Below are 8108 nucleotides of genomic sequence, written 5' to 3'. Positions count from 1 at the left end.
TTATGTGTTCAGCTTACTGAGGACACGTGTGCGTGTATTTTTGGTTTTGAAATGTTTTGTAGTATAAATATAAAAAAATAAAAATGTTTAACTTTAAGCACCCAATGCATTTCCAATGGGTTTAGTAGAGTGGAGAGAAGGATAATAGACCCATGTTTATGTTAAGGCGCTGTGGCTGCAGTGTTCACACTTCAGATATGCTATCTATATCATTGCGTTCACACAGGTCTGCTCTCTGATTTGATCCAAATGTCTAAGCTGTGTGATGTATAAAACTATAGTTATAGTTAAAACTATAAATAAATGTCCCTCTCCACTCTACTGATTACACAGCTGTGATCAAGAATCAAGTCCGGGCGATGGGATGTAAATCCCATAGCCATATATCCTAGAGCCCGCAGGGACAGTCAGCCATATTAGTGGTTGTTGTTGGTTGTCAGGGAGATATCAAAACCAATGCATTTCCAAGTCAGATCCACAAACACAATAAAAGCCATGCTCCACTCCTCAGTCTGGAGTGGCCACATAGAAGAACGCCTTGGTTATAGACATAGTGGAGGACAGATGTGATCTGGGATTGTTAGCCTACAGTATATGCACTCAATATACTCCACTACAGTTGGAGTCCATTTGACAGTTGCTGGTTCCCAAACACAGAATCAAAAATGTAGATCTAGAACACATAGAATATGTACAGTACAGTAAGGTTCAGTAGAGTACAGTAAAAGTACAGTAAGGTTCAGTAGAGTACAGTAAAGTACAGTAAGGTACAGAAAGGTACAGTACAGAAAGGTACAGTAGAGTACCGTACAGTAAGGTACAGTAAAGTACAATACAGTACAGTAAGGTACAGTAGAGTACAGTAAAGTACAATAAAGTACAGTAAAGTAGAATAAAGTACAGTAAGGTACAGTGGAGTACAGTAAAGTACAGTAGAGTACAGTAAAGTACAGTATAGTAAGGTACAGTAGAGTACAGTACAGTAAGGTACAGTACGGTACAGTAGAGTACAGTATAGTATAGTACAGTAAGGTACAGTACAGTACAGTAAGGTACAGTAGAGTACAGTACAGTAAGGTACAGTAGAGTACAGTAAAGTACAGTAAGTTACAGTAGAATACAGTAAAGTACAGTACAGTAGAGTACAGTAAAGTACAGTAAGTTACAGTACAGTACAGTACAGTACAGTACAGTACAGTAAGGTGCAGTACAGTATAGTAAGGTACAGTACAATACTGTAAGGTACTGTACCTTACAGTACCTTAAAGTATCCTATTTGTTGGGTTGGAATCGAGCCCACACTGTTTCGAAGGAACAGTATTTCTAGTTTAATACATAACTTGAATAAATTGGGTGTTGAGGCCCAGTCCCCTGAGCGAACTACACGCTGAAATAGTTAGTGATAATGTATCCATTTGTAACTCTGAGAGATTTCAAAATGTAACCAAATGGACCTTTATGGGTCCATCTGTACACTCTCAAAGTTAAAATGAACACTGGGGGCAGTGGCGTCAGTTCAGAAAAAGCTAAGGTATGGCAATATGACTGGTGCATTGCACGCGCAAGGCACCAGTCATGTTGCCATACCTTATCAACAGGCATGATACATTTATTTTAAGAAGTACATTTTATTTTTTCCTGCGTTTCTACGGTTTCTTGAGCTGGATATGGCAGCCTGGAAAGGTTGTTCAAGTGCAGTTAAACTTGGCATGTTAGTAAACGTGCCACAATTAACAATAATGCATTGCACCTGTGCAGCTGACCTGCGGAAACCTGGGAATATACCATTTTGTCATAATGGGGAAAATAAAAGTGTGGAGAATATATCAAATACCTTGTTAAAGTGACCATTTTGTTAAATTTTGCATTTGTAGTTATTTTACTGTAATTTAACAACATAATAACCAAAACAGACAGACAAAGAGACATTCGTGGATTTATATTTAAACGTAACTTTTATTTTCCCCCCAGGGTATGGCAGCTGCATACGGCCTGCCATACCCAACCCAGCCAGCACGCCCACATGGGTCCCGCATGGGTACAGGGTGGGCTTCCCTACATGGGCCCCATGTGGGAATGTCCGCGGTTTCCACAAGGGTCCCTCGTGGGTTAGCCCACGTGGGATCTGTGTGGGTTCTACATGGGCCCTGGGTCGGCCCCACCTCGGCTAATTTATATGGGACCCAGGTGGGAACCACTTGGGCTAGCCCACGTGGGCTCAACGTGGGTTCTACATGGGCGCTGGGTGGGCCCCACCTCGGCAAATTTATATGGGACCCATGTGGGAACCGCCTGGGCTAGCCCACGTGGGTTCTATGTGGGAATGTCCGCGGTTTCCACAAGGGTCCCGCGTGGGTTAGCCCACGTGGGCTCTGTGTGGGTTCTATATGGGCTCTGGGTGGGCCCCACCTTGGCTAATTTATATGGGACCCAGGTGGGATCCACTTGGGCTAGCTCACGTGGGATCAACGTGGGTTCTGCAGGGGCCCTGGGTGGGTCCCACATCGGCAAATTTATATGGGACCCAAGTGGGAACCACTTGGGCTAGCCCACGTGGGCTCTGGGTGGGTTCTGCATGGGTCCTGGGTGGGCCCCACCTCGGCAAATGTATATGGGAACCAGGTGGGAGCCGCTTGGGCTAGCCTGTGTGGGCTCTAGGTGGGTTCTACATGGGCCCTGGTTGGGCCCCACCTAGGCAATTCTATGCGGGAACCATAGGGGATAAACGTGGGATCCAAGTGGGCTCAACCTTGCTCCTAGGAAGATTTTAATGGTAGACTAAAACAGTGTTTGACATGAACTGTGTTAATTATTGAAACACCTAAAATACATTTTGGATGAAATAGACAATATACTGTATATTTGACAACGTTTATTACAAAAATAAACAAGATAATAAAATACAATATAAATAAAGATAGCAGCACATGAAGGCAAACAGATCAAATGTGCAAGTGTACATACAGTACATTTAAAAAAACACTTGAAATGCAAAAAGAGATATTCCCATAATGCTCCACAGACTGCTAACAGAACAAAATAAAGGATAAAAAATGTCCAAAAACATAAATTGTGTAAGAGGTGCATCAAAATCTTGAATTTTGTAACAAAACTGTTTTAGGGCATAGGTTTTCTGGAATCCAGTGTTCATTCATGTTGCATTCATCAATCTGGGTCCGCAGTGCTTGTGGGTGTTTTTTTTTTAGACAACCACAGGGGAGAGAGAGAGAGAGAGAGAGAGAGTTTGTCTATTGGTGTGGCACATCATCCAGTTCTTTTTCTGTTGTATGTCCTTACACTCCGTTGCAGCAATCCAGTCGAGTGTGTCATTGTCTAGATCATGATCATTCTCGGCCACGATCACCATTCAGTGGCTGGTATATAGGGCAGCTGGTCATCACATGCTACACAGTCTGTGATGGATCCTGTGCTGCACTGAAACGTCCCACACCTGTCCTCAGGTGATTGAGGGTTGTCCACTCCGTATGGGGGAGGTGCTGGTCAGGAACATCTGTGAGATCCTTGATGAATTGGTGAAGCCTGGACGGTTCTGCTGCCTTCCACTGGTCTGTCCATCTTGCCTTCACCCAGGAAGCCTTAACCTTAGATATCTCCGACATGGCAATTCCTGAGTTTATGGCAAAAGTCAAAGAAAGGATTAGCCACAAGATATGAATGTAAATTAGTCATTCTATCTTTAAACACACTTACACTGGCGTCACCAGGAATGAGATTTTAGTAGGCGAAATGCCAGTGAAGTGCATTGCGACGCATTGTGAGCTTGTAGATCGGCTATTTTCAAATAGACAAAATGTATAGGGCTGAAGAGTTTAATGTAGGCCTATGTTTTATAGCCTAATAATATTCTACATAAGTAACTAGTAACTAAAGTCCAATAGTGTAGTACACAGGAGACAGACCATTTGGCAAGTGTGTGCACATTTGATTCTTTGTAAAGCCAGGTGACGATGACCCAAAGTAAACCCCCACAATAGCAAAAATTTGCATCTCTATAAGCAAGTTGAGTAGGCCTATGCTATCAGCTGCCTACTGTCTAAGTGCCTGCTGACTGTGGACAAACTGGTTTTGAATGCTCAATGTTTTCAGGCCACGGACCCCTTAGTTGAGAGAGATGAAGCAGGGACCACCAAAACCTTTACATGGATTCCATATAGTTTCATCATGACAGGAAAATCATCATTGTATTTTGGATCCATGTCGATTTGTGTTTCAGATATTTAACCACTTGAACAGTCAATACTTAATAAAGTTGACATTTCACTCACTACTTGGTCTGCTCTTTTCCCTCTCTACAAAACCTCTTTGCCCAAATGTCTGATCTAAAAGCTCACAACGCCTCGCAGTGCAAGGCGTTGTGAGTTTGTAGATCTGCTATTTTTGGCTCAAGTTCTCAGAATATGGACGCTAGGGTTCAAGTGGTTAATATAAAAAATGAGAAAATAAGGTTTCTATCACACAAAGATTTGGAGGACCCCCTTTAGTGACTCTGAGGAACCCATCAAAAGTTAAAGCAAAGTAAATGTCAATGTAGGCCTACACATCTTTGAGGAGGGAAAAAGTTATGTTCTGGCCCACCTTTAAGCATCTGGCTCTACTAAATAATTAAATAATAATAATAATTGAAATAATTGGTTACAATGTGATAACACAATTAAATCTAGAGCTAAAACATGCAACTTGTTTAAGATAATGTCCTTGGTTAAGCTGACAAACACAAACAAACCTTGAGTTAAAACCAGCCTGTCTCTGGGCTAGTTTGAGAACATTTTAGAATATAGAGTAGACAATGAGGCTACTTACCATACTTTTAGATGTTTTAAGGTCCATCCGTGGGTTAAGCCAAATCGCAAGACAGTACAGTACAGTAGCATAGTGGAAAATGTGTTCCTAATTCTATCAGTTACTTTTTCAAAAACTGAGAAGGAAAGTGATTGGTTAGATGGACTTCACAGTGACGTGTGAACTCACCCTGTATTCAAATGGTAATGAGATTCTGTCCCTGGTTGGTCTGTCTGCCCTCTCTCTCTCTCTCTCTCTCTCTCTCTCTTTCTCTCTGTGTGTGTGTGTGTGTGTGTGTGTGTGTGTGTGTGTGTGTGTGTGCGTGCGTGCGTGCGTGCGTGCGTGCGTGCGTGCGTGCAATGTGCCTGTCTGTCTGTCTGTCCAAAATGCATCAAGTATAATCAGCTACTGACTTTTAAATAATGTGTATTATGTATTATTATATTGTAAAAGTACCTATCAGCACATAAAGCAGACATGTCACAACACACAGACATGTCACAACACGCACGCACGCACGCACGCACACACACGCACACGCACACACACACACACCACCAGTGGTTTTTGGGAGCGTTCCAGGTGGTCCCTAGCTAAATGATGGCGAGTTGGTGACCAAATGGACCCTCATAGATCTACAGTTTCATTTTACACTAAATTATTGTTAAACATCTGCATTACTTAATTTACAACAAGTCTACACAATTAGAGAAAGTAGAAGTGTTATTTTGGTCAACATTTTGCCTGTTATCTACTGGTACCGGTACAGCATGGAATTGATATAGCATTAAAGTCATGGATGTTTTTCTTTATTATTATTTTTCTTCTTTATACATAACCCCCTGAATAGATATGTTGGTCAAGCTGTTGTAAATAACTAGGCTAGACTTCGTAAGTCCATATGGAAACATTCAAAGGAAATAGTTTTCCCCACTCATTGCCTAGGCCAATTCACAGCCAAAAAATAACTGAAATAAAATAAAAAAATACATTTAAAAATAGGCCGATGTGGGAACCAGTGATTGACGCTTGAAGTTGAAAAATCTATGTAGACCAATGTGGGAACCATGTGGGCCTGCCCACTTCCAACCCTTGCCCAGTTAGCCCACATGTAGCCCATGCGGGAACCACGTGGGCCAGCCCATGTCCATCCCATGCCCAGTTAGCCCACATGTAGCCCATGCGGGAACCACGTGGGCCAACCCACTTCCATCCCATGCCCAGTTAGCCCACATGTAGCCCACGCGGGAACCACCTGGGCCAGCCCAATTCCATCCCATGCCCACTTAGCCCACATGTAGCCCATGCGGGAACCACGTGGGCCAGCCCACGTCCATCCCATGCCCAGTTAGCCCACATGTAGCCCATGCAGGAACCTCGTGCCCCAGCCCACTTCCATCCCATGCCCAGTTAGCCCACATGTAGCCCATGCGGGAACCACGTGGGCCAGCCCACTTCCATCCCATGCCCAGTTAGCCCACATGTAGCCCACGCGGGAACCACCTGGGCCAGCCCACTTCCATCCCATGCCCACTTAGCCCACATGTAGCCCATGCGTGAACCACGTGGGCCAGCCCACTTCCATCCCATGCCCAGTTAGCCCACATGTAGCCCATGCGGGAACCACGTGGGCCAACCCACTTCCATCCCATGCCCAGTTAGCCCACATGTAGCCCATGTGGGAACCACTTGGGCCATCCCACCTCCATCCCATGCCCAGTTATCCCACATGTAGCCCACGTGGGAACCACTTGGGCCAGCCCACTTCAATCCCATGCCCAGTTAGCCCACATGTAGCCCATGTGGGAAAGCCCACTTCCAACCCATGCCCAGGTATCCCACATGTATCCCACATGGGACCCATGTAATTTGCCCACATCAAGCCCATGCCCACGTGGTACCCAAGTAGCCCAACTCGTACCCATGCGGGACCCATGTGGGCGTGCTGGCTGGGAATTGACGCCCCTGATTGGGGGTTTTACTGTGCAGAGGACACACAAGCCGTAGAGCCATGCTGGCTTAAACAGCTCTGGCTTGATGAACAGTGGCGTGGAAAAATCTCTCCAGCCAGGTCGCAGGTGCGCACTGCAGGCTACAGTTAACTCAGTGAATGTGACAAACATTGATCAAAGGCACACAGGCTCAGGGAGGTGGAGACAGATCCCATACAACACTGGCTCTTAGGGAAGCAATTCGCATTGTGGGATATCCATCAGCAGCTTAACCAAGACATGAAATTGGTGTAAAAATGAAAGTTCAGTGGGGGGAAAAAAAGAAAATGAAGAGAAATACCATGCGTTGCCTTTATATCTGACGCTTGCTTATGTACTGTAGCCTACTTAAACACTCAAGCCCTATAGCCTACTTTGACATATGACGAATTGCAAAAATAGACACTTTCAAAACATGTGAGCTTGTAGATTGGCTATTTGACAATTTGAATATCTCACATGCCAAAAATAGGGATGCCATGTGTTAATGTTGTTAAATCGTGGAACATGTGAGATGTAATGTGTGAATAACAATAGGTCTACTATTCACGGCTATATGGTGCATGCATTGTTTTTTAGAAACTATTATAGTGTAATACTGGAATAATATGGGGATAATTCATAAATGAGCCTCTGCATACAGTAGAGATTCACTTTTTTTTATAAGATTCACTTTTGTCATTTTGCATCTAAGGCCCCTGACGTGATGCATTTGGGATTTAATTGGTGCAAAGAATGTGAGGAAATTGACCGCACTCAACAAGATGATCTTATGGGGGATCTTTGCTGGTATTAATATAAATCCTATTATAATAGAAAGTGTTATGTCATTTTCACACCTTCCTATCAAGAACAGCAGTAAGGCTCAATGTTTCCATTCAGTCAAAAGGTGAAATTACTATATAGCCTACCTGTACCGATCTCAAGTTCATTGTAAAGTAAAACTTGATGAATTTCACCATAGTGGTCATACCATTGGTCACCTTACTGTACAGTAGAGCCAACTGAGTGTGTTCCTCCAAAAAAGGTGAGAAGAAAGATATCTGTTAATTAAATTGCAACCTTTGGGCGCAATTAAAGGAAATCATTACGTTTAATGAAATACTCCAGCAGCAGTCTTTTTCTCCAAAGGTTTCACCCTCATTAGAATAGCCCTGCAAGGTCACGCACGATTCTGTTCTGAGACGTGCGGGAGATGAGCTCTATATCTTTCTGATAAGACTTCTGGTCCAGAGGTTGAGATCCTTTCAGTTACTGACTCCTCGCTTCCCACAGTACATTAACAAAACAAAAAAAATACAGTTAATATTTAATTGT

Source organism: Nannobrachium achirus (genome assembly GCF_963921795.1).
Source record: "Nannobrachium achirus genome assembly, chromosome: 4".
In the NCBI taxonomy this organism is placed as follows: Eukaryota; Metazoa; Chordata; class Actinopteri; order Myctophiformes; family Myctophidae; genus Nannobrachium; species Nannobrachium achirus.
The sequence above is the reverse complement of the archived record's forward strand: the minus strand, read 5'-3'. Positions refer to the sequence as shown.